A 25,482-nucleotide genomic window follows, 5' to 3' on the forward strand; every position below is an offset into this window, starting at 1 on the left:
GTCTGTCTTAAAACAGACACTGTACTAGTGCGCGGAGTATCTGTGGGGTGCGGAGGGTCTATGCTGCCCTGCTCTTCAGTGTCATGCGCTACAGGAGTGGGTTTTTGCATTCCTAACGTTGTTTTGGCATGTGCAGCACGACGAAACCGCTTGTTCAGAGTTTAGCATGTGGAGAAGAGAGAAAAGGGCTATTTGAAATGGAGGTTAAAGCATAGGGCATTTTCCATGGCCTGGATCCTTTACCCATGCCTCAGGGGTGGGTTTCATAAGTTACCCAGCAAATCCTAAAGCAGGTGACTGGGGCCACTGGACACTTAAACAGCAAAAGGAGAAGTTGTGCCAAGCACCTCTCTATCCAGTAGCGGCTGAACTGGCTGGCAGCAAACCCAGGCCGCTTGCAAGGTTTTCCCAGGCATGTGCCAGCGAGAGGGTCCGTGCCTGGCACTCGGCACCTCTTGGCTTCGTGGTGGTTTACCTGTGCGGCGTCCGGGTGGCAGCAGGTCTTGCCCGCGGCACTGAGTTTGTGTGTCCAGGTGATGCTCGGGGATAGGTCTCGTCTCTGTGCCCCAGACAGGTAAACTGGCTTTGCTTTTATGCCTTTGTCAGTCGGTGCTCTTATCTATTCTAGTACACCCTGACATTCCCTCGCGCACAGGCACTGCTTTGGTCAAGTATTCATCCTCTGCCTGAATTATTTATTCATTCGGGTTTTTTTCCCCTTAATTTTTCCTTCTGTCTTTCCCCTGCTGGTGTCAGATGAATTCCTGTTTCTCCAGCAGCTCAGCAGGGCAGGGATTAATGTGGCTGGAGCATGACTGCAGCCGTGGTGGGGAGCTGGAGTGACCTCTTCCAGGAAAAGAAAAAGAAAAAGGAAAGTATCCAGCAGTTAGAAATAGGGGGGAAAAACTCTGGGTACCTCCTGTTCATTTTCACAGCAGACATGTTCCCAGCATCTCCTTTCCCCTGGGAGATGAAATATAGTGCAAATCTTTAATAGAAGGTAAAATTGAAAGTGCAAATATTGAGTATGAGTTGTATTGAAAGAAACTGCAAGCTATGAACCAAAAAAACATGCAAACTTCAAGTGCTTGGCTAAGGTTAACAAGTACGAGCTCTGTTCTCACAGTTCTTATTGTTTCAGGCAGCATGATGCGGGAGAAAGTGTCTCCTTTCCTGTTGTCCTTCTGCTAATGGCATGATGAATTCTGATTACACTGCAATTGCATCCTTGCGATGTGGAAGGCCGTGGTAACTATTTGGGACATCAGTTTTCCTTCTGCCAACTTTCAGGAGCATTTTATAGGATTAATATTCAATAAAACCCCCTTAACATTAAAAAAATGCTTAGTCCCACAATTGTTATTAAATTCTTTTCCTGTGCCATAATGCGGATGCTTTGATCTAAAGTCCTGCAGTTTCTGGAAGGAGCTTGCGTGATTACGATAATGTGCAGTGCTCTTTCTGCTATTCCTATAGGGAAAATAAACCCCACATTAGTTCCATATTAGTACCTGACTTGGAGAAGTTAAAAAGTGCCAGAAAAAGGTTAACCAGAGTCAAGTACACATAAGAGAGCTGTGATTATTAGTGTTAAGGGAGCCATTTGAAAAAAACATTTCTGCTTTTACAGAAGAATTTATTGGTGTCTTTGCTTCTGGCTGCTTTATGCATTTTAATAAAGCAGTAGCAGCAATAACAGGGTGTGGGAGTTGGTTACGCCTGTGTTGAAAGAAAGAGTTTATCTGTGCGGTGTTGCCCCTGTCCCTGCCTTCAGCCCTCCCCAGCCCAGGGCTGCCCTCCACTCAGCCTGGGCTGTTTATTTGCACCGGAGCTGGGACTGGGAGGCCAGGTAAGAGCCTGCCATCCAGCACTGTCCAGAAGATCACATTCCTGAATGCAGACTCAGTTCAGGCTCTCCGACTTGCCAGCACACGAACAGGATCCATTTGGAGAGCCATTTAAATGAAGGCAATAATTGCTTTTGTGGGGTAAAAGTTACATACAGCCTACAAGCAGCTTTTGCAATTTCCCTGCCAAATGTCTGGGATTATTTTGAAAATGTACTCTATTGAAAACAGTCCCAGTCCGAGATATACCCGCACAATTAGGATAAAGCTCGGGTGTCTGCTGAACACAACTGGGCCCAGAGAAACAACTTTTGGTAGAGTAGATGCTAAAATGCTTATTGTGCGTGGGGAAGGGTTTGTGCTCGCCTGAGGCACACGTCACTGGTCCCCGTCAGAAATGGATACTGGGACAGATGAATCCAGGGTTTAACCCCATATGGCTGTTCTTACGCGCATTACCTCAGTACAAATTTTCATCGCAAAACTCAGTATTTTTAAAAGACAGATGGAAATTATCCTTCGCTCTGGTTTGCTGTAGGTGGGCAGCTAACATGCAGAGACTGTCCACTGCAGATTATCCCTCCTTCCAGGCAGGTCAGTGATTCAAATTCCTAACCAGACCACATGCCGCAGGTAACGCAGGGAAATTGTGTTTAGTTTGTACAATGGTTTGCTTAAAAAGACATGTGTGAAATGCCGGCAGCCAGAGCAAATATAAATAGTCTATGGCTTGCACACCATGTATTTGGAGAAACATGGATGCGTTCGGTACATGTGGAAGCCACATGAACATGCAGGTTTTTGTATTTAAAATATTAGCTATATTGATCTACTCTTACTGCTTTGCGATTAGTTTGATTTTCCTTTAAGAAGGCATCTCTCTTGCTAGAGGTTCGCAGCCGTGGATGTCCTGATCTCTAGCTGGTCTTTTTGTGAATTTATAGTCGCTTAGGCTGTGCGGGATGTTTCTTCCTCTACCAAGCCCCTTCTCTCCCTTTTCTTTTCCCCTGCCTGTATAATTTGCAGGACATCTCAAAGTGTATCTGTGGAAATCATCATTTTTTCACAAAGTTTCTGTTTAATAGCAGCTGAGCTCGAGTGACCTGTGATAACGGTTCTTTGCTATTGCTTAGCTGTGGAATTTTTACAATTTTTTAATTTCACCACAAAGACCTGTCATTTATTGATAAAACCTCTGACATTGTTCATCCTTCACAGCTACAATTTAATATGAATTGGGGGTGCATGCTGAGGGTCAGATTTTGCTCCATGATCTATATTCCCTCTTTTCAAGTGTTTACCTTTCTAGAACTTTTTAGTGTTTTCAGACACTAGTTCTGATCCCAGGATCCTGTTGGCTGTTGGCTGTAACGGTGCTTTCTCAGTAGTGATAATTTTTCACATGTTGTGTAAAGGTCCCGTTCATCCGTTTGGGGAGAGTAGGAAAGTATTTTGCTTCACAGGTCCGTAAGCCCATCCACACTCCCACATCTGGAAAGGCTCACGCTGTCTCTCGTGTTAGCGCACTGGGACAAGACTTCTGATGGAAACACTTAATTCTCAAAGCGGTGCTGGATAACAATAAATCCTTTGTGAAATGTGGATTTGCATTTAAGATTCTTTCCTGCTCCCATTGTCTGTGGGATGTTTTACTCGGCTTCATTTCCACTGTCCCGAGTCTAAACTCCTAATCCTCTCTCGTGATGCTTCAGCTTGAGCTGATTCTCCGCCGTTGCTCCTTCATTTCCGTGTTTTTCAGAGCCCAGTCTCCATCTCAGCCCTCTTCTCTTCCCCTGGCATCCTCACCGGTTTTCTCAATTTCTCCACTACTGCTTTACTTCAGGGCTATCCCATCCCGTGGTCCCTGATTCCCCTCCTCTTGACCCGTCCCTGCTCGTCACCAGACCGGCTGCCGTTGCAGACCCAGTGCCAAAGGTGCTCGTGTCCCCTCCTGACACAACTGCCGTTGGGGCTGAACAGCCACAGGAGAAACGCAAAAGGGCACTAGGCGTTTGGTAACCGCAGATCGTGTCCAGTCAACCCAATTCCCAGGAGCGACTACGCCACTGACCCGCAGGAGGCTGGAGCTGAGATGCATTTTAAGTTCAGCGATGCTCTGACATGGTCCCATGCAGCCCTGCTTACAGTTGTCTGCACTGACACCCTCTAAGACGGGTGCACATTTGCTAGGAGAATGAAATGTTCCAAAAGCGTAGTTATCAATAGTTTGTTCGGAAACTGAGAAGGTAAATCAAGCGGAGAGCGGGGAGGGTTTGCCTTGGACAGGAGCTGTTCAGTCGTTTCAGATCTGTGAAGGATGAAGCAGTGAACGTGCTCTTGAGGCTGGCAGAGGAAAGGAGGAGAGCGGCTGCTATCCCTCCGGAGGACAAGAGAGCAATTCAAGACAATCTTGGAAAGTCTGAAAAATGGTCAGAAATTACGGAGTTGAAATTCAATTAAGAGCCACCTAAACCTCCATACTTACTCATTTATTTGTTTTCCCTTCCTAAATACAAACTGGAGAGAAACTGGCTAGGTAGCAGAACTGCAAAAAAGTTACAGAGGCAACCACAAATTGCTGGTGACTTGACAGTGGGATGGTGTATGGATTAGTGTCTCGGTGGTAGAGCCTTCTGGGATGTGTTACCTTATACATTAAGGTATAGTTACTACCTCGCGCTGGTCAGGGCTTCCAAAGCCTCGCTTACATTTCGGTATCTGGTTGGAGCATCACACTTTGAAAAAGATATTAAGTAATTGGAGGAAAAGCAGAGGAGAGGAGGGAAAAAGACAGCCCAGTTTGTCTGGGGGACGGCGGAGCAGGGGGCTCTCAGCCTGTGCAGAGCCGGAGGGCTCGTGGGGTGGTGTGTGAGCTCCGAACCGGGCGGTGGTGGCCCAGGGAAGGGGTTTGGAAGGAACGAAGCTGTTTGGCATATCATGGGGTAGGAACAGGATATTCAGTGTGTGAAGGTGATATGATACGCAAAACCTCCTTCTTTTGCGCCCATTTTGAAAGCATTGCATCATCAGCCCACTGCGGTTCATACCCTTCAGCCGGTCTTTTGTTACTCTCAATTTCTGACCGTTGCTCCTACGTATCGACATCTCCGAGGCGTTTTCTGCTGTTGTGCTTGCTGACTGGGGCATTACGGTGTATTCCTTCCAACCTCTGCCCGTCACGTGAACAAACCTATTCACAAAAAAGCAGCCCTCAAATCAAAGAGGGAAATAAAATGCAGGGTACTTAATGACAGGCTGGAGGCAGAACTTTTATTTCATGCTTCGTCCCTGCAATTTCCCCCTTTGTTTTACAGGGTATGACTTTACCAAAAATAGTCAAAGGAAGAAAATAAAGTTTAAAACTTCTGGGAACAAGCCAAGTTTTCCATGCTGAAAATCAATTATTGCCTAATATTTTGAAGTCAAGATCACCACGCTCTGGCAGCAGGCCAGTTCACCCACGTTCACCTGCTTTGTACTTTATTCACAAGAGTCAAAGATCTTGCGAATAAAACTTTTTATTTCTAGAGAGTTTTGAGTTTCAAGGGAGTGCTGATTCTTACGGCCAGTACTGCCGGCAGAGGAAGGTGACTTCTTAGCACAATCTGTGTGTTTTTCAGGGTTACCAACAACAAATAAAATTATTACATGAAATAAAATGATTGCTTTTGGAAAGAATTGCAAGGTGGCATAATTAGACAGTGGGCATTTTTAAGGTTACTTTACTACGCTGGAGCTGCAAAGATGGAAGTAATTTATTTCCTCTTGGTAATGCTCCTTTCTGGTCTAGCAATTTATCAGAAATGTTAATCCAGCAAGCAGTAAGTGTGTATGTGCTGGGAGGAGGTAAGGGGAATGGAGGAAGGAGAGAGAGAAGGCATTTAAAATTAGCTTCGAAATATTGTACATCTCATTAAAAATGTAATCATGCATAAAATGAGATCAATGAAAATTTATCTAAAAGTGCAAGGAAAAGGCGTTTTCTGGTGTGATACTGGGTATAATAGTCTGGATTTTAATTTAGTCAGTTTGCAACAAAAAATCCCTGCAGGCTAAATAAAACAGTTTCCCTCCCAGTTATTGTATGGACAGCTAATTTTCTGCACCTTTCCTTCTAATATTCAACCTTATCTCTTGCTGGATAGAGGTTTCAATATACTGCAGAGTTTGTTTTCTTTACATTTTCTATTACTGCAATTTAATTTGCATGATAAATGATGAGAGGTAGAAAGATGATAAAAAGAAGCAGAACATTTCTTTTTTAATTTTGTTTAAATTAGTGTAACTTTTCACTGACTGTGCTTTTTACACAGAAAGCCTATGTAGAAATTATTTTAAGACTCCGTATTGCAGTTAGAAAAAAATGTAATACTTGACAATAAGCTCCTGCCTCACATGCCATTATGCATGTTCTTATTTTCATATGTTTTCTTCCTTCTTTACACTGTGTCTGATGATACTTTTGGACCAGTTTGGTGAAATCGCCATCAGCTTCATTCCAGACTCTGTGATATAGGAATGGTTGTAGATGTATTTTAAATATGCATTGCATAACGCTGAATTTGGTTTTGCCTCTTCAACCCCCTTCCTAATGTTAGTTTTGCAGCCTTGGAGGGAGCCCAGGAAAAAGCCCCAGTAAGGATTTACTGTAAGCGTTCCTGGTTTCTAAGGTGGGAATCGGAAAGCGTTTGACAGAGCCGGCCGCGTCTTTCCCTGCGCTGCCCTCCCGGACCCTCTGCCGGCACCAGCCCTGCCGGGCACCGGGGCAGGGTGCTGGACGAGGGCGTGGGGCTGGACCCAGCGCTGCCCGGCTCGGTGTCCGCTCCCGGCTGGTGACGACTTCCAGCTTTTGGGGGATTGCTTCTCAGCAGCGGGAGAGAGTCTGGGCTTAGTTGCAGGAGTAGCAATGAAATGCTCAAAGGTGTTTAGGTAAAGCTGCTGCGTGTTCCTGGAGTTCAGTCTTCCCGAGTCAGGTTTGAGATTTGGGTGGCTACTCATCCCTGATGCGCTGTGGATGCAGGTGTTGCTTCAGCGTTTATCTATCTACAAGCAAACTTGTTATAATATCTTAAAAGGGTGACTCGCGCATCCTTGACCTCCTTACCTGCACCCTGCTCACAGCTTGGCTTTGTTTCAACAGCACAAAGATTTGATCAACTTTATTCACAGCTGTTAGTAGCTCATCACGACGTTTCCTTTTCTTCCTGTTTTCGCCCCACAAGTGCTTCATTCGGGGCACCATACCCTGCCCCGCTGACCCGATAAGAAGGAGATGTCCCTTGTGTTTCAGTAGGCTCAGCCCTTTCCTTTCGCTCAGGGAGGCTCACAGGAATTGGCGTTAAAGTTATGGGGTTTTGGAGAAGAAATTTATTTGAATTCATTCTAGTAATCGGTTTTACGCTGGTTAATGTTACCAAAGCTAAAGGAAATCTCTGCTGAGCCCCTGCAACTGAGGAGAAAACGGGGACCTTTGTTTTCATATTTTTTTTCCTTTCCTTCAGAGGTTTATGTTAATTAAACACAAAGCAGTTAAAGTTTTACAGGTGGAAGAATGCAGTAAGTCTCCATAAATATATGTATAAGTGCTTGTTAGAATACTTCCAAAGTAAAAATGATGGCAAAGGCATGCTGTGGTGTGTGGCTGTACTGGTACGGTCACGAGCGGGGAACGCCTTGCCTCCCCCCGCGGTGCTACCCATCATAAACCCATGGCAGTGCACCATCCTGCCCTCGGAGGACATACATTGGCATGGTTACAAGTGTATTTCTATATGAACACTTAAAAAAGGGGGTATATATAGTACTGGGATTGCTTAACGTATTCCACCGTAGCATTTTTGTGATTTTTTTTCCTGTAAACCTTAATTCTGTTGGTGTTTTCTGCAGACATTTGTAAAGAGACAAGAAAAAGCACTGGCAATGGAGATTTGCCATAAATGTCCTTCTTTCCCCACTTTTCTGTCTCCCAAATGACATTTCATTGCGGTAGAGTTGAGTTATAAACTTTTGAAAATTGCCTTTTTCCTTCTCTGTGCTGTAAGAAAAATATAGGGAGCACAACAAAATAATAAATAAAAATTGTAATTCAAGACCGTGCTGCTGCCTCAGCAGCCTGCTACACTGCAGGCTGTGTTTGAAAACAATCCTCCGTGCATATTTTTTTTTTTTAAAGAAAAGGTGAAAAGGAGATTATTTAAGTTTCAAATTCCAAAAGTTGGAAAATGCTGAACTAAGTTTTCTTTGAAAATGTATTCTTGTCTCCCGGAGCGCACGCGGTGTGCCGCAGGCTCTCGCTGCAGAGTGGTGGGCTGCGTGGGTGATGCCTGTGTACATCCCCACACGCGGACACCGTGCGTCCCATAGCTGGGAGCCTTGTCGCTTATAGAAAGCGGGCAGTACCGACTGCAGCCCCTGAGCAAACGTGATCTCTAAGTGTCGTGCATCTTTTCTTCTCCATTTCGCCCTGCCCTGTGCTCACTATCCTTCACTCTTGCTAATTGTCCGCGGTCCCTCTGCCCCATGCCCAGCCAGACCCTCCCGACCTGGGTGGCTGCATCTCGTGCTGCACCGAGGCTTCGGTTTTCTGAGAAACTTCTCATCAAATCCCCTGGCAGTGTCTTTTCAGGTGATGCTCGGCACAGGCATCCCGGGCAGGACCAGAAACTCTGCACAAGCAGCCAGCTGCCTTTTATGTCACTGACCCATCTCCTCTCGCGCTGCCTTTTGTTCCCCTTTTTTTTCTATGATTCTCTCCTCTCTGGGTTATCCTTATTCCCCTCTAGTTCCCTGAAAGTCTGACTCCACTGAGATCAATGCTATTAATGGATATATTAAACTGTGATAATGTGGTAAATTGGGGCTTAATTTCATATATGTTCTTTATCTCCAGAGATGGCCAAATGCTTCGCAAAAATAACGTATTGATCTACACGTGTAGTATAACTGTACATGTGTTTGGACATCTACATTAAATAATTTATTTTTATATATGAGGAACTTGTCTTCTTCCATGTTTCATCCCAAAGAGTAATCAGATCAATATGTTTCAGCTGAGAAGCAGAAAATGTGATCAAGTTTTATGTATTATGTCAAAGAATGAATTCTGCATTAGTTTTTACTTGTTGCTGCCTGCCAGAGGGGAAAAAAAGGCCAGTGGTGTTTGAACCGAAATAAGACAACTGTTTTTGTGCAAAGGACCAGTACACACGCAAAGGAAGGGCTGCTGGAGCTCCCTGCGAGTCCACTTCCACAGCATAAAAGAGAACTGTGCTGCAAACAGAAAAATGGGGAGGCGATACAACTGAACAAATAATCTCAGTCATTAATGGTTTATCGAGAAAAAATAAAGGCCACCGAAGAAAGGCAGAACGCACTGATGTGCATTTTCCTTTGAGTAGGTGCCCCGTGCGTACCCTCACTCTGTGAGTATTTGTACCATCACATATACTCAAGCCAGAGATGCAACAGCATCCCCTTGGGACCAGACTTTTCCTTACTTCATTTAATTTTCTGGTTTTAATTTCTATTTCTGTAATTCTTCTGCCGCCTTCATCTTTGCTATAAACAGTCAGAGGAGCTCTGGAGTGGTCATTTTGCTTTCCAGGTTTTCAGTCTAGTGATAATCTAAATCTTTTGAGCCCTCGTTGTCTGTGATCCCTTTAATGTAAGACTATTTGCTCTGTTTCAAGGGAGAGAAATTTCCCATCAGTTTTCCCAGGATAAATGTGGAGCCTGTTGCTGAAGAGGGCATCTGCTTGCTGCTGGCTATTCATTGCTTAGCTCACTGTTGACTTGCAGCTTCTGGAGAATTTGGAGAAGACCTCCCTTCTGCCAGGGATCTACTTCAGAAGGACCTAACTTTGAACGATTTCTTGGGTCAGCCCTTGGATGCTTGTCCATCTGCGTATGGACTTTCCACGCAGGAGTGGTGGTTATTCTCTCTGCCAGGCAGTAGGAGGGATCAGAGCCTCAAGGATGATCCCACTACCTGGTCTTTTTCCCTGGAAGGAAGAACCCTAAAACTTTGGCCCACCCAAAATTGCTGCCCACAACTGTGTCAGAACCTGATTTGGGGCAGATTGTTATCTCTCTTTATTCTGAGAGACATAACCTTGTAGATTTTAAAGGATTTGGGGAAAAGAAATAATAGTAAAACTTTGGGCTTCTAAAATCTAAAGAAAGAGCCCTTTGTTTTTCCATTCTGTGTGAGCTAGCCATCAACTTTTATCACTTTGTCCTTAAGACAAAAGGCTTAAGGCATGCTGCTCCCGTTTTAGAGCAATCCAAGCCTGGTCTCCCTAACTGGCCGGTGCACAGTTCACAGAGGACTCAGCCAGCTTCCCCTGTCGTGCAGGGCTCCATCTGCCTTGTTAGCCTCCTGCCCGTCATGAAATCTTCTGTAGTTATTCCTAGAGTTTCTCCCAGTTTCTTCTGCTGTGCGTCTTCCAAAGGCATCATTATACATAAAGCTTCTAATATTAAAACTCCTCATTTTACAGTTAAAATGAATATCATGGCCATTATACAGTATATTACTTTATGTTCTCCACATAATGGTTCAATGCGATCCATCTGGTTGCATGTTTGCGTTATGATGTCTTCCCCTTTATCTTACGGGCACAGAAGAAAACATGCTCCACTTTGCTCCCTCTGGTTTTCGCTGATAACACTACCAGGCTGTTAACTTCCTTAATTTTATTTGTCCATTCAAAGTTGGTGCATTTTTTGACCTGCTGTACTTAAATACCCCAGCCTGTGGGCTGTGATGTGTCAAATAACCTTTTAAAATCCAAACAGATTATGTCCCATGTTTTCTTCCTGTCTGGAGTCTGTGCTACCTCTTTAAAAAATTCCAGCAGATTTGTCAAACAAGATTTACCCTTTATAAGACTCTGCTGGCTACTTTTTATATCAGCTCACATTTCTCCAGATGTTTTGTGATCTCATCACTTATTAATGTCTCCATGATTCTGTCTTCTGCTGAAGTTACACAGTTATTACTGGTTAATGTGGCTATGAATGCATCGTCTCTTTCTTCCTTATTAGACTGCATCTGATGACAAGAATCTGCTCAGGATGGGTTTGAACCTTAATGGAGAGAATCTTTTTTTGGTCTCAAATTTGAGAGATTGAGAAATACCTCCATTTTCTTAATCTACTACATTATTACTGTTATTTAATAATCTTGTCCAAAAGGAGATGGGATATTTCCAGTAACACATGAGTGGAAAGCCCCTGCCATGAAGATCCCTCACCTCTCCTATCTGTCCTTGCTTAATAACCTCCCATGCAAACATCATTCAGCCCCTGTAGTTACAGCCATATTTAATTTGTTTCCTCTTCTAGGCTGACTGGGCTTTTACTCCTACCTTCTGACTCGTAAAGCAATTGCCACAGGACTGTGGCTGACTCAGGGTGCTTCTTGCAAGGTAGACGAGAAAGAAGTCTCTCTAGATCACCAAAGGTAAAGAAGCTGCTTTAAGAAACACCCAGGTGTTGGCTGCCAGCAGTCGATGCTAACTAGGGCACTGACCTTTCTTGGCTTTTTCATGGAGCCATTGGAAGTGACAGTGACTTGATTTTGCTTTCCTTGCGCTCTTGAAAAATGTTTAATTTCACTTCATGTCCAGAATGCTGTTTAAGAGCAGGAACACTATTGTGCCTTCCGTATGCACAGTCAGGAGGCAGCATGCATAAACAAATACATCCGACTGGAGAACCCATGAGAAGGTGGCGTAATTCTCATCATTCAAATCTACTTGATTTCCATCCTTCAAAAGAAATAAAACTTCATGGGGGAGCATGAGAACTTTTTCCAAAGTTGTCCCTGGTTTGGGACTGTTGGAGTGGCTGAGAATGGAGGTATGTCCATGCTGCAAAAATTTATGGGAAAGTCGTAAGCTCCATGAAGCGCATAGAATTTGGATCGGATACAAGTCAGCCTCTCCATTACATGTCTACGGCTCTCTGCATATTTGTGATTATCCTTATGAATAATGTAAGGTACTGCTTTCAGATGGGAGAGACTTTGAGAAGGAGTTAGGGAACATGTCTGAGTGCTGATAATGAACTCAGAATAGATAAAGCAATTTGTCAATGGATGGAGAAGTGCAGTCTTATGGAGAGCCAATAAAGTTTCTGGGTAAAGGAGCAAAAAAGTTTTTCTTTTTTCTTGTGGTCACCGCTTCTAGAACAATCTTTTTTTTTTTTTTAATGCAAGTTGCATGGTTGGTGAGGAAGAAGTCAGATTAATGTCATTATGCGGCTTCAAAACAGTAGCTCTTATTTGAAACACTCATGTCTGTGAACGTGGATTTTTGTCATGGCAGTGACTCTTGAATCACTTGGAGAGTGCTGTTGGACTTCTATTTTTTTAAAGTATTTTGTAAAAATTTAACATTTTGATTCCCAGACCAAGAAGAATCCTTCCTCCTCCTTTCCAGGGAAATAAATTCTTTACATATACTCCTCGAATTTCTCTAGCTGGGAAATCCAGCAGGAGGTAAAGATGCTGGAAGCCATTTAAATCCTTCTAATGGGTAAGATGTTTACATTTCATGAGCCTGGATCAGAAGGGTCTGTTGTATGACTCATCTAGGTCACCTGAGAAAATTGTGCTTAAAATTAATCCATCAGCTTGTTTTCTCCAGGTGGGGCGTTGCAGTAGCTGGATGTGGGTCGTTCATCAGGGAGGTAATGCATGTCTTCAGAGCAGCTACTCCTGCGTCCTGAAATAAAAAGAATTCATCAAACAATTAGTATAAAAGGAGAGCACAGTGGGAGGTTTTAATCTTTTCCTTGCCCTATCGGAATATTTTTAAGGCACTGCTGTAAAGAATTGCTGTTAGTATTATGTTGCAATGATGTATGGGATATACAGCTGTAGTCAGTTCTACCTCTATATAGCTGCAGTATAGCTGTTGGGGGCAGAAAATAACTGTAGAAGCTGAAGAAACCATCTCAGCAGCCTGGTAAAGCATTTCCATTGATTTTGCTCATGCTTGTGGTAGATGCTGATGATGCTTGGGCATTGGTTACGTTTAGTAGTCTCATTCTCCTGTAGTTGGGAAGACTGCCTATCTAATTGCTGAACTTTTGCTAAAATTTTAATTTGGTGGATACCCAGAATAATTTGGTCCAGGTTAGACTGTGAGATGCCAAGTTTTGTGCATAGAGAGCTCCACTGTTTATCTGAAGGAAGATAAGGTGTTGTGTGAAATGTTTCTTCATCACCAACCTTCTCTCCTTCCTGATGGCGAGAAGGACTTGGCATTTGATTCAACAACTCCGTATCGGTGGTCCAGGCCCTGGGTTATCTCTCCAGGAGTGTATGTCCATGTGGGACAAGACTATTTTGTGCCTCTAGGCTACCAAATCAGCCCGTTTCTCCTGCGGTAGCAATCATGTGGTAAGGGAAGGGGAGGGAGGGAGAAGGTTAACTTCTAGTTCTGATTCATCACTTTTATTGAACTTAAATTCTTTTGTTTTAATGCACACTTGATTGAGCCAGCATTTATTGAAACAGTTATGGTTTGTAGGAAAAAGAGACAGCTGAAGAAAGAACAAATGAATCTAATGTAAATCAAATACTTAACGCTTTTATAGAAACTACAAAGCCTTAAATGTGTATTCTTAATGGTAATTTTACAAAACTCCACTAGGCATCTTCAAATGGAGGTGTGACAGTGATTGTTTCAGTCTGGAGATGGCTTTCCTTTCACATGCTAATCATCTGCTCATGGTGATATTTCTCAGTGTAGTTGCAGTCAGCGAATTGAATAATTTATGGAATGAATTTTGTTGTAAATTTATTGTGTCACAAGCAGGTTGTAATTTCACTAACAGTACACTTAAGTTATTAAGTAAAAAAAAAAAAGTGGTTGATAGGATCGTGCATTTGGAGGTTCTCTTGCTCCCTCCCCAACTAGTTCTCATCTTATATATTTTCAAACAGAGTATTTACCTAATTTTTATTCAGAATCTGATCTGAGAAAGAGAGAGAGAGGACATTAACATAAATGGGTTTGCATTTGCACACTATTGTTGAATCTGGTAGTCGTAAACAAATTACAGAAGATTTTATATAGACAGAAATAGCATTAAAATGGCATAGCTCCATTGCAGTGCTGCCTTCGTTCCCTATTTGTTTCTGAGTAATTGTCCTCAGCTTACAAGTGATGAAGTGTTGAAGTTACAGGCAAAACTGCAGAGAGAAGCGGAGCCTCTTGCTTCTTCCCCAACTTTGGTGTTAAGATAATTTGGCGTCATTGCTAGAAAGTTGTTTCTGGCTTGAGAAGTACAGGCAGGTGGGGAAGGAAGAGACGCGCATCCCCTGTGCCGGCGAGGGCTTGGACCAGCAGCGGCTGGGGGGATGCTTGGCCAAGCCTGTACAGTAAAAGGGAAGGCTTTCGCTGCCCTGATTTTAGTCTTTCCATATTTCCTTACGCCAGAAATGCCCGTATTTCCCATGGGCTGTACTGGTATTTTCTATCTTCACTAACAGCATCTGCATACTACTTGTGGTGTGTTCGTTTGGAGGCAAGTTAAACAAGCATATGGTCTCACACGTCACGGCGTCCTCAGAGTTAAAGTAGAATATAAGGAAAAAATACCATATCTAGGATTTTATGCTGGGAGTGGGAAGCATTCCTCAAAATCTCTTTTTGTTCCTGTACCCCAGTTATTTCCCGAGACTTTTGTTGTCTTTTTTGTTTTCAGCTTTCCTCCGCGAGCTCTCCTCGGTGTTGTGCTAGAACAGCGAGGAGCTCGAGGTCCTGTGTTTGCATGTTGGTTGCATAGTTTGTTTTACAGCTTCTCAGGCGGAGTCTTGGGTGGTGTTTGCAGGAATAACGTGATTTTTACTGTTGCGTGGTACTTCTGAGCCTCCCAGGGAGGCCTGGAGAGGTTTATTGGTGCAACTTCTGGAGAGTTTTTCTACAACCTCAAAATGGCTCTTCCATAATTTTAAAACAGTGTTGAAACTGTATCTAGTTGCTACTTGTTAGTCTTAGGACATGGGCATTTTAGGTAAAGGCCTGCTTTTACGTTGTTTTATATAGGCTTATACATGCGGTTTTTTGCATCACCATAGCCAACTTAAAAGCCTGCCTGTCCTCTTCCAGGTATTTTATTTTGTCCAGCCTCCTCTCTCTTCTTTGCCATCCCTTAGAGATACTGAAATGAGTTAACTGTGCCATTACATTTTTCACATCTGTTTTCACGTGCAGTAATGGAAGGTGGCAGCCCAATTCGGTGGTTACTGAATGGCCAGGGACCCCTCGTGCATCCCGGTGTTTCCAGCAGGACTTTGGCAGCTGGAGGGTTCGTGGAGCTGGAGCTTGTTGTGATATGTAAATACCATGAAAGGCAGAAGCGTTGTGATTGTTTATTTAATTGTTTAAATATGCCAATGTTAATACATATAATTACACAATATAAACACATTTAATTACTTAAATGAGCTAAATACTTTTGCATCTTAGTCTAAAATTGCAATCAAAAGTTCTCAGTGGGTGGCAGATTTAGAAAAGAATTTTTTTCTCTGATGGATGCCTCTAAACATTTACTCTTTTGTGTCAGGAGTAGAGGTGACATAGGGCACAAAATCCAGAGGACCACAACTGCACAATTAAAAAGTATGCAAAAAATAGGTTTCCCTGGCTCACTCAGGTTTTAATGATGATCTTGATACTAGCTGTATAGCAGGTGAAATGAATGAGTGCGCCACTCTCATGGAAATTGTAGATACCGATAGCACGTGTAGAGTGGGCACAGTATCTTATTTGCATTTGGTGGTGGGCATACTAACACAGAGCAGTCGTGACCTGGTGGTGCCAGTGCCAGGCTGGAGAGCGGGACTCGGCGCATCCTCGGCGGCTGTGCCGGCAAAGCCGCACGGCCTCTCATCTTCAGCTTTGACCACGCTTGTGCTAGACTTTGGCTAGAAGTAACACAAATAAATCTCTCTTTCTAAAGCACTCCTCACAGTGTTAAATACTGGACTGGTCGATTAAATTACAATGGATTTGTCACAATAGTGTTTCAGGACTAGGAGTAAAAACTTCATTGAAATCTCCTGTATGGACTTCGGTTTCATTAGGTTGCCTATCTCCGGCTACTTGTTCCTGCTACTGTAAATTGCAGTTAAAATTGAGAAAGCATTTCTACGTTTCATTCCTCAGATGAAATTCCTCTTAGAAGCACTGTATTGTAATTATGGTTGTGCGTGTTAAATTTTTAATTTGATTTTCATTTGTCTATTCAATTGATATAATTGATGTGCATCCTTTCTCCCTCAGGATACAGGTTAATAACCTACTAACCTCGGAATGAAGGAATGATAAAAGGATACCACACCAGGGTTTAAGGGACCATTTATAATATATGTTTTTAACTGTAGCCTTATTTTTTGTCCCTTGTAGCCTACAGCATTTTGTACTTCCAAAGCCTTGACAGGCATTAAAAACATTAATTATTTTAACTTTAATGAAAAGAACTATTCATACTGGACCTACAAGGAGGCTAATTATATTACCATTTGTGAATATCTTACAAAACAAAAAAGAAAAATAAGTTTTATACATAGAATCAATTTCTGTTCATTGTCTGAACAGGTACTTCTTGGTTGCTTTTGTTTTTGCACTTGTTCAAACGGCAGAGGGGACTTGCCAAATGAGTAATACTTACAGTCTACAAAAGATGATGAAAGTGGGTAAAAGAAATATTTAGATAACATCAAGGCATTTGCTAACTGTGGAGGTTCATAAGATAACGCTGGAGCAGGATAGATAACATCAAGGCATTTGCTAACTGTGGAGGTTCATAAGATAACGCTGGAGCAGGATAGATAACATCAAGGCATTTGCTAACTGTGGAGGTTCATAAGATAACGCTGGAGCAGGATAAAGTGCAAAGGTATCTAGGTTAGGGTAAAATACTTGGCAGATTTATTCTCGATACCTATTTTTCTTACGTGAAATGGGTCCTTTCCCGTGGTAGTGCATTAAGGATAATCGCCCCTACAGATCACAGTTCAAGGTCAAATTTTCTACTACAGCTGGAGCTGGAAGGTTAAGCTGTTTTGCCAACTCCAGACCCAAAGAGAGTCAGAGAAGTATTAGTATCGGGGTGATGAAAATGCTAGGAAAAGCCCTCCTTTGCTGTGTGTCAGCCTGGGGACATGCACTGCCCTGACCAGCCTCTCCCAGCTCCTGCTCTTTGCCGAAAACCTGCTGCTTTGGGACCTCGCGGCTGCCCCTTGTACCCTGGCAGGACACATCACTTTCCAGATTCCCTTTTGGTCCCTGCTCGCTTGGCGGGGCTTCGGTTGTTAGCTGGTGTGCAGCGCTTTATAAAGACGCATTTCTTCTGGGACACCAGTGTGCAAATCTCGCCGGAGTTCACGCTGAACCCTGGCCAAGCCTGAAGTTTATTCTAGCGGAGAGAAACGCTTTCTTCTAGGTTACAAAGCTGGAAATGGAGTGATTAAATGAGCCAGCAGTAAGTGCAGAATTAGCACATGGCTGAGTCCACTCTCTTCTGGATGATGCTGGAGGTCTCGGAGGAATAGCAGGGCTGGCAGGACTGGGGGAAGAGGACCAGCCCCGGCTGTTTTCTCACCTTCCCTTTTTGCTGAGGGAGTGAGTGCTCTAAAGTGCTTTGTGTGTTTCAGCAAAACAAGAAAGCCTAGGTGTTGAGAGGAATAACTGAAACGCTCCCAAATACATTAAATAAACATCCCAAGACGTACAAATCTCATGCTTCAGAAAGTAACCAAGCTATCAAATGCTTGAAACTGGATAGGGAATTTGCCTTGGTAAGTTATCCAGCGCTGGGCTGCTGTGGGCTCTCGAGGCTTTCTCTGGAGGACCTGATGCTGAAGGCACGAGGGTGCTGCACGGAGCCTTGCTCCCGTCCTCTGCGGGAATCCCTGGGTTGGCAAATGAGCTCAGTGTCCTGCAGCCAAACGGAAACTTTCCTTGGTGTTGTGCCTGTTTAATCAACTGGTAGCACCGGATAAACTGTTCCCAGGCCAAATATTAAATGGGCCAGCTTGTCCTGCGTTTTATCACGGTGCTATTCCAGTACCTTCCACATGCAGATCAAGGTTAAAGAGGGTCTGGAAAGAGCAGACATCTGTGTCCGTTGTGCAGTGAAGGGTAATGAGCACCGGGGACTTTTTCTGAAATGCTTCAGCTGGATATGGAAATGAAAACTATTAAACTTCTAACCCATGACTCTTTAGGGAGCTGATTGGTAACAAATGACAGCATTTTCTGTGTCTGGTAGGAAAGTTAGAGGATGGCAACGTCATATGTTTTGTTGGCCGATATAGTGGAGAGCTGCTTAAGACCTGAAAATGAGGATTTAGTTGATTAGATATAACCTTCACATTTATTAAACTAGTCCCAACAATTAAAAAGTTGACCTTGCCTTTGCATGTCAGAAATAGTGAAAGCTACTGATGACAGTGAGAAACCTGTGCAAACTTCTTGGACTGCTCCCCGTCCCAGCTCACACTCTTTGGCCGTATCAACAAAGGCCAAATAGTTTGCATTTAAAATTGTTATACTAAACCAGGCATATGTGCAATCTTTACAGAAGCTAGCATAACTGGCTCTAATGCCTTTATAAATACGTTCAGTGGTCATGGCCTGTTCTTGTGGGGAGAAAATTGAGTTTGCTATGGGAATGTCAACTCTGAATTTCTTGACATGTGTGTATAAAGTCTCATTTTTAAAGACGTATGACTAGAAAGACATAGCTTCCTTAAAAATTAGTCTAATGTGTAGTGTAATCTTGGACAGTCTGCATAACGATATGAAAACTGCAAAGCTGGAGCTGGATGGTTCCTAAGCCACGAAGAGCTTCAGCAGCATAAACAGCATAAGATGAATGAGCCGCATTGCTGGGGACGCCACTCCAGCACCCAAATTGAATCAGAGACTCTGGGATTTAAAAATAATGTGGCTTTCTGCTGAGGTAAAGCAGACTCTGTTTTGTTCTGCCAGGGCTAGTCCTGGTTGCAGTTCTGAAGCAAAGATTTCAGCCAAAAGCAACAAATACATAAATCATTGGGAGCATCCATCCTTGCCACAAGGAAGGGACAGATTCATCAGCCGTGGGTGGTCTTGTGCCCAAATGCTCGTTAGGCTTCTACCTGCTCTACACGTGCAACGAGAGGACGTGACTTCCCGGGGAGCAGGACGGGAACTGGGTTCGTGCATTTCCTGTTAAACTGCATGTGCGCTGGCTTTTAGATCAGGCTTTTCTCATTCTTTATTGCGAGTTGTACCCACCAGTCAACAGTATCATTGTTTGTCTTTATTACGCTGTTAACTATAGACAGGTATGAATCTGTGCGGGCAGAAGTGAACGGTTGGCGAGCTGATGCTGCAGAAAACAAGGGCTGTGCCGAGACTGTTGGGAATTTTCTTGCTGGTTCACACTCATCCCTGTCTGTAATGGTTCTTGCATCTTCTAGGGGAAAACCCAAGAACCTTAGAGGACACTGGGGCTGCGTAATCTCTCCCCAAAATGTATATCTTATTTTGCCCTCTGGTAGTTAAAGATTGACATAAACCCTAGGGTACAAAGTTTAATATCCCTTCTAAACTTATTATAATTAATTAGGAAATCTTGTTGTTTTTAATCTCGTTGGTTTGTGCCTGCAGTGACTTCCTTTGGGACAGTCCAACAGCATGCTTTATGAAAACATGTTTTGTTTTGACCCTGTTCATCTAGAATATCGTCGAGTCTATAAGTACATTATTTTTTTGCCTCTACTATACATTTCCTTCTACTTATTAACATTGATTTTCATTTCCAATCATGTTGTCGATTCCCCTGCTTTCCTCGCTATCCTCTCCCGTGCTAATTACCCTCAAACTTTTATCTTTTCTACCAAACATATTAAAGAGCATAAACTTACCTTGTGACAAGGATGGCTTGGCCAGGGTGTAATGCAAAACTGTCTAACTATTGGAGTGCTAAAAGATGGGCACAGATTTAGGGATGCTGTGAAATCCCGTTTAAAGGTTTTCCAGAGCAGGTTGTCCTCGTTCCTGCTTTAATACAGGGTTTTTTGCTCGGCGACCTCCCAGAGCCCTTTTAATTTCTGAAATTTCCCCCACGGTGGCTCAAAACCAGGGGGGATGATACGAGAGAGGGTCTGTCCCGCCCAGTCTCCCCAGCACGCTGATGAGGTGGGAAGCGCTGGGGAGCAGCAGTGAGGGGTGGGCTGTGGGACGAAGATGAGCAGCACACGTCTGACATGACGGAGAAGAGGGAGCATTTGACCTGCTTTGAAGCCCTATTGCTTTGCAAACTCGCGCTTCATTTTCTTCTCACTTTAATGGCGACCTCTTTCCAGCCTTTGCTGCTTTGCTCTCCCTCTCGCCCAGCATTCGCACGGTCTGGGCTGATCTCTGTGTTTTGGATGGCTTTCTAAGAGACGTTCCTTGACTAAGTCAAAGTTCTCACCAGCATTAAAGAATATTCTGATGTGATATTCTTAAAACTGTCTTTTGGCTTGCTGGTGCCTTTTGTACAACACACTGCCGAGTTTTGTGCTGGACATGCAGTATATAACCTGTTATACATCAGACACCTCGCATGTCCATTTTTGATGGCTTAGCCTTTTAAAAAACTTTTGAAACAATACACTATACATTAAAGACCTCATTATACTGTGCAATTAAATTACTACCAAGCAAAACCCCTGAACATCTCCAAGATAATTTCTGTATTACTGTTATTTTTGCCTTAAGGTAGTTTATTATGATTATTGTTATTTATTGCTATTGCAGATGAGGCAGGAGGTGAGTCCAGCTCACAGGTTGGGAAATGGTTCAGATGCTGACCGTGTACCATCTGAAAGGTCGATGGGCCGTAGGTGGAAGGCAGGGTTGTCTTCAGGTCGCTCCCTGGGAGGTGCAGGAGCTGCGTTTAGCAGCAATGAAGTTTTAAACCAGCAGTTAAATCACAGACCTATCATACTTATATTTTCAGCCTTGTATCTTCACATTTCTCTTCAAAAATGTTTAACTTAGAATGTGTGGCAACGTTTGAATTAAAAGGTGAGCCGGTGTTGTATGGATAGCTTATTGCTGTCGGTCGGATTCAACACCATTATTTTAGTTTCCATCCTCTGATTCAGTCTTTATCCCCTGGTCATTTTATTTTTTGCTAATTATGACCTGTGGATCTCAGGCTAGGTATCTCAAAAATATTGGATTACTAACCTAACCGTTTGCTTTTCGTGTGCTTGCTGACTGACCCATAGAGCCTGATTAAAATGCATCGTTACTGATGCCTGACTCTGTCACCCGCATCCCTCCAGAGGTGACCGGGGCTTACCCAGCTGGTTGACGCAGACGAGCAAAATGTACTGACCAGCGGTTTGTGTTGGAGGAAAATGAAATGTAATTTCGCAGCCGTGGCAGTCCAGCTGGGAGCTGGGAAAGGAGGGGAGGAGCGCGGCACAAGCGGTGGGGAGCGGGCGTTTGGGAGGCTCCCTCAACAGGCTGCTCACCAGAGAGGGACAGAGGCTTCTTCAACAAACTTCACATCTTCTTGATGAGTTGACAACATTAGGAAATGTATCGCTGTGCCTGTTGATAGAAAATCATTGCATGCAACAGGGAATTTCCCTGGTGGGCTGCAGTAAAGGATATCGGCACTGGCCCTTCGAGACACTGGTGGGGTGTATTGGCAAAGCGGAGGATGACCAAAGCACAGCTTTTCAATGGATTCAGGACAATTTTGCAGTGTTAAGCAGCTGGACTTTGCTGCTTTCACTTGAAAAAATATTTATCCCCACATTGTCAAAGATCTGGCTTTTTTGTGTGAACGTGTGTCTACAGGGTTGGTGGTTATTCTCAAACTGTCGATAATAACTTCATGGTTTCCTGAGCTAATCTGATTTATTAGTTGGTTGTCATTGATGACTCACCCCTAAAACCAAGAGCCAAGAGGGGCAGCAGCCGGCACGGGGCAGTGCCAGTCCCCCGGCACCCACCCGCACCCCGCACGCACGCGTGGCTTCCCCTCTGTGGTACGCGTTGGCTTCTTCTCCATCGTGTCAATGAAAAAGGGGGTATTTCTGACCATAACATTCTGAGCAACTTCAGGCTTTATAGATTAAATCTCACATCTTGAAGTGCACCCAAAAGCTGCCAGCCAATGCAGCGCAGAAAGCAATAGGAGTTAATAATACATCCGAGTCTCCTGCCACGTCCTACGGCTTTTTTCTTCAATATTATTCAAAATTTAGGCACCTTTCATATTAATTAAATGGTAACTTTCTCTATCCCACGATCCAACTATCCAATAATGCTTGCTCAGAGCAATCAGAAATGACAAAAATAAAGTACTAATATAATTTTATTATGAATGATTTGATCCCTGGGGTTTCTATCATATTAAACAAAGAAACAAATTAACCAGTGACTGAATTAAGTGGAGGAACTTGCATCATGGAGAGGCAATAGATTTTTTCATAGTTAAGCTGCCAGCTACTTTCATGCTTCAAGTCCAGTTTCCAAGTTTCCCCATGAATTTCCTAGAAATAATCCTGCCATGTATTGATGCATATGTCAGCACGTAGCTATTTTTTTTTTTTCATAGGAAATGTAGTAAAGAAGATCAGAAGAGGGACTTTGAATGCATTAATCTGCATTTCCAAATCTACTGAATCGGTGATCGCTCCTCAGGACAGTACTGGTGGCTTGGGTGGGTTTGTGAGAGTCTGTCCTATGACAGGTCTTTGTGGATGGCCCTGGGCAGCATCTCCCAAGCCTGACGTCACCTGGTTGTGCTGGATGGGCTGCTCTCTTGTTTATTTACTCTCTTGCTTCCCAGCTTTTAAAATAATTACCATCTTCTCTATTTCAGCTGTTAATTTTCTGTAGGAGACCATTGCACATACAGACTGTCAGACAGAAGAGGTTCAAAACATTTCCCATATTTAGAAAAGTATTTATCGCAGCAAAGAGAGGTATTTGATAGGTGGAAGCTCTCTGGCACAGCCCTCCTCCGGTGAACGCATGCGGCGGCGTGGGGTGCAGCAGGAGCGGCTCTCTGCTGGAGGCTGCTCTGACCACGAGCCTTCCCCTCACGCTCTGCTCCGACTCTCCCTGGGGACAACTGTGGTCTGTCACACCAGGGACCGGACCTCTCTGCGTTACCGGCACGGTGCGAAAGAAGTTTGCTGGGATGTGGTCAGTGACATTTAGAAGCACCTGTGCCTCTATAAGTGCTACTGCATATTATGCTATGTTAAATTTTATGTTATAAGCATATATACATATATAATATATGTTGCATTAAACTTTGCCGTTTAGGGAACAGTCAGGTACACAATGGGACCTAAATCCTGGGGTGGCAAAGCACTTTTAACTACCATTAAAGAGGCGAGATCATGTGGGTTCCTCTCTGAGATGCGCTTGTCCTTGCCAGCATTGAGGTGTAAAGGAGGACCACGTTCTTGACTCTCAATGCCTATTTTTTTTTCTTCAAGTTCAGACTTAAGTTTGTCAGGTGGTTCCAGGCTGGGACCATACCAGTGGGCTTTGGACATGATGTGGAGTTCAGGTATTTTCCCCCGACAAGGCTCCACGTATCCGGTGCACAACTGATCCCTTTATGGCTCTTACCCCTATTACTGCGAACACAGAAAGTTTCCTCTTCTGGGAGAGCCAAAGCAGCTCTGAAATCGGGACTGAGCAGGAGCATCTCTGAACACAGCGATGAATTTCCCTGGCTATGACAAAACCATGTTTTCGGTACCATTTGTCGTAAGGCTTTGTGGTAATCGCGTGCTGTTGAGCTTTTGAAACGTACCCCGTCGTCAAAATGCTGGCGCGTGACCCCGGTCAGTGCAGAGGCGTGCCGTGAGTCCTGCCGGGCTGCCGAGCAGAACAGGAGCAACCCAGAGCGCACCCGCTTCTGATGTCGTGCATGTATATTATTTACTGACAAAATGCCAAGCGTGGGATAAGCACTTTCCTGGCTGAGACAATATTGATAAAGAATCCAGGAATCTGCAATGGAATTGGGGTTTTAATTGCGTTCCTGCCCCCAAAAGCTTGATTTCACGGTAAGATCAATAATACGTTAAAAACCGAGTACAGTAAAATAAGTGTATAATGTTCTTAAAATCTGTACGCAGTGCATTACCGCTTTATTATTTACTTTGTTCTGTCTCATTGGGACCCGGTGCCGCAGTCCCCCCAGCAGCGGGCTGTCAGCAGTCCCGGCTCGGTAAAGGGGACATGGCAGCCGTGAAGTCCTGCGTCCTCATGAGATGCAGCCTGAGTCCTGTTTGTAATTGTCAGTTATTAATTAACGTCTTCGCTTTGGGGCTGTAACGAGCAGGCTTGGCACAGGCACAAGCACGGGAAGCTGTCGGGTCGGACATTTGCCGAAACCGCTGTGGTTTGTCTGCATTTGGGATCGGGGCATGGTGTAGGAGCCAAACCCTTCCCACTCCAAGTGGAGCTTCCCTCCATCTCGTACCTGCCCGGCCACGCCGCTGCGGGTCTTCAGCCCTGGGCAGCGATGCTCCACATCTGCTGCACCCAAGGGGTGAATGACAGGGAATGTTATTAAGTCTCTCAGCTTTTAATACTGCATCTCATCCTAATATGCCGTATCAGATGACTTTGGTCACATCTCTCTCTTTCTAAAAAAGATATAACAGAGGGATTAATCAAAATTGGGGTAAGCTAAAGCATGACCGTTCTGGCCAGCCTCTGGTTTCAGCAGTTGTAAAATAATGGCCAGCCTCTTGCTCCTCGCTATAAACATCTGAATGAGGACGCTGAAAGAATTAAATTTTGTGCCTGAAAAACGACATATTGAGTAGGAGCTCTGCTTTCATCTCTGTGATCATGTTTTTAGGAGAATACGCGCAGAGTCTCAGCGTTAACATTCTTTAACTGCTCCTCAAATTACTAATGCTTCACGTTGCTTTAATCCATTCTGCTGTAATAGCTTTATTAGATTAAACTCCCTGCTGAGCAAGTGAGGAACAGTGGGATTATCACACTTCCCTTTGAACAGCCAGTAAAGACAAAATAAATGGTTAACAAAATAGAACAAATTCAGTTTGCAGGTGATCTGCAGTTCTCAGCCTCGTGGACTGCGGATAGGCTCCGAGCGTCCCTATTATTCCTTGCTTGAAAAACGCCTTTTTAGCAGCCTGAAGAAATTCCCGAGGTAAAAAAGAAGTCCTAATGGAATAAAAGTTCCTCTTTCCCCTTTAGATGTGTTGCTAATTGCATCGTGCCAACTGCAGGGACAGTGTGAGGAAAAACTGAAACTTTATTTTAAAAAAAATTTTTTTTAGCTTCACTTTTGCCGAAGCCGTAGGTGCGCCAGTAACAGCCTTTATCCAGTGTCTCCAGAGTGGCAACTCCTAATGACTGATTTTTTTTTTTTTTTTTAGCAAATCTAATTAACTATTTGAAGTATTTCGTCAAGAGGCTCACGGTTACTATACACAAGCAGTGGGTGGCTCTTCTAGAGTCTCTTAAAAACTCAGTTTCTTCTCAGCATTCTTAAAATCCTCGTCTGCTGGAGCAATTTGAATTTTGTTATTAGTGACTGCTGGAAATCATAATTCAATAAAGACTAA

The 25,482-nt window shown here is 43.7% G+C and overlaps 1 protein-coding gene across 2 annotated transcripts in view; it reads left to right on the forward strand.

The window, feature by feature from the left end:
- The window catches only part of ZFHX3 (zinc finger homeobox 3), a 693,525-nt gene that overhangs the window by 51,688 nt on the left and 616,355 nt on the right, over positions 1-25,482 (forward strand). For both annotated transcript variants that reach the window (XM_075509294.1, XM_075509295.1), the window contains one exon: positions 11,193-11,310. The gene's annotated coding sequence lies outside the window, so the exon portion shown is untranslated. The remainder of the gene's footprint in view (positions 1-11,192; positions 11,311-25,482) is intronic.

This window comes from Mycteria americana, chromosome 8, assembly GCF_035582795.1.
Source record: "Mycteria americana isolate JAX WOST 10 ecotype Jacksonville Zoo and Gardens chromosome 8, USCA_MyAme_1.0, whole genome shotgun sequence".
NCBI lineage: Eukaryota > Metazoa > Chordata > Aves > Ciconiiformes > Ciconiidae > Mycteria > Mycteria americana.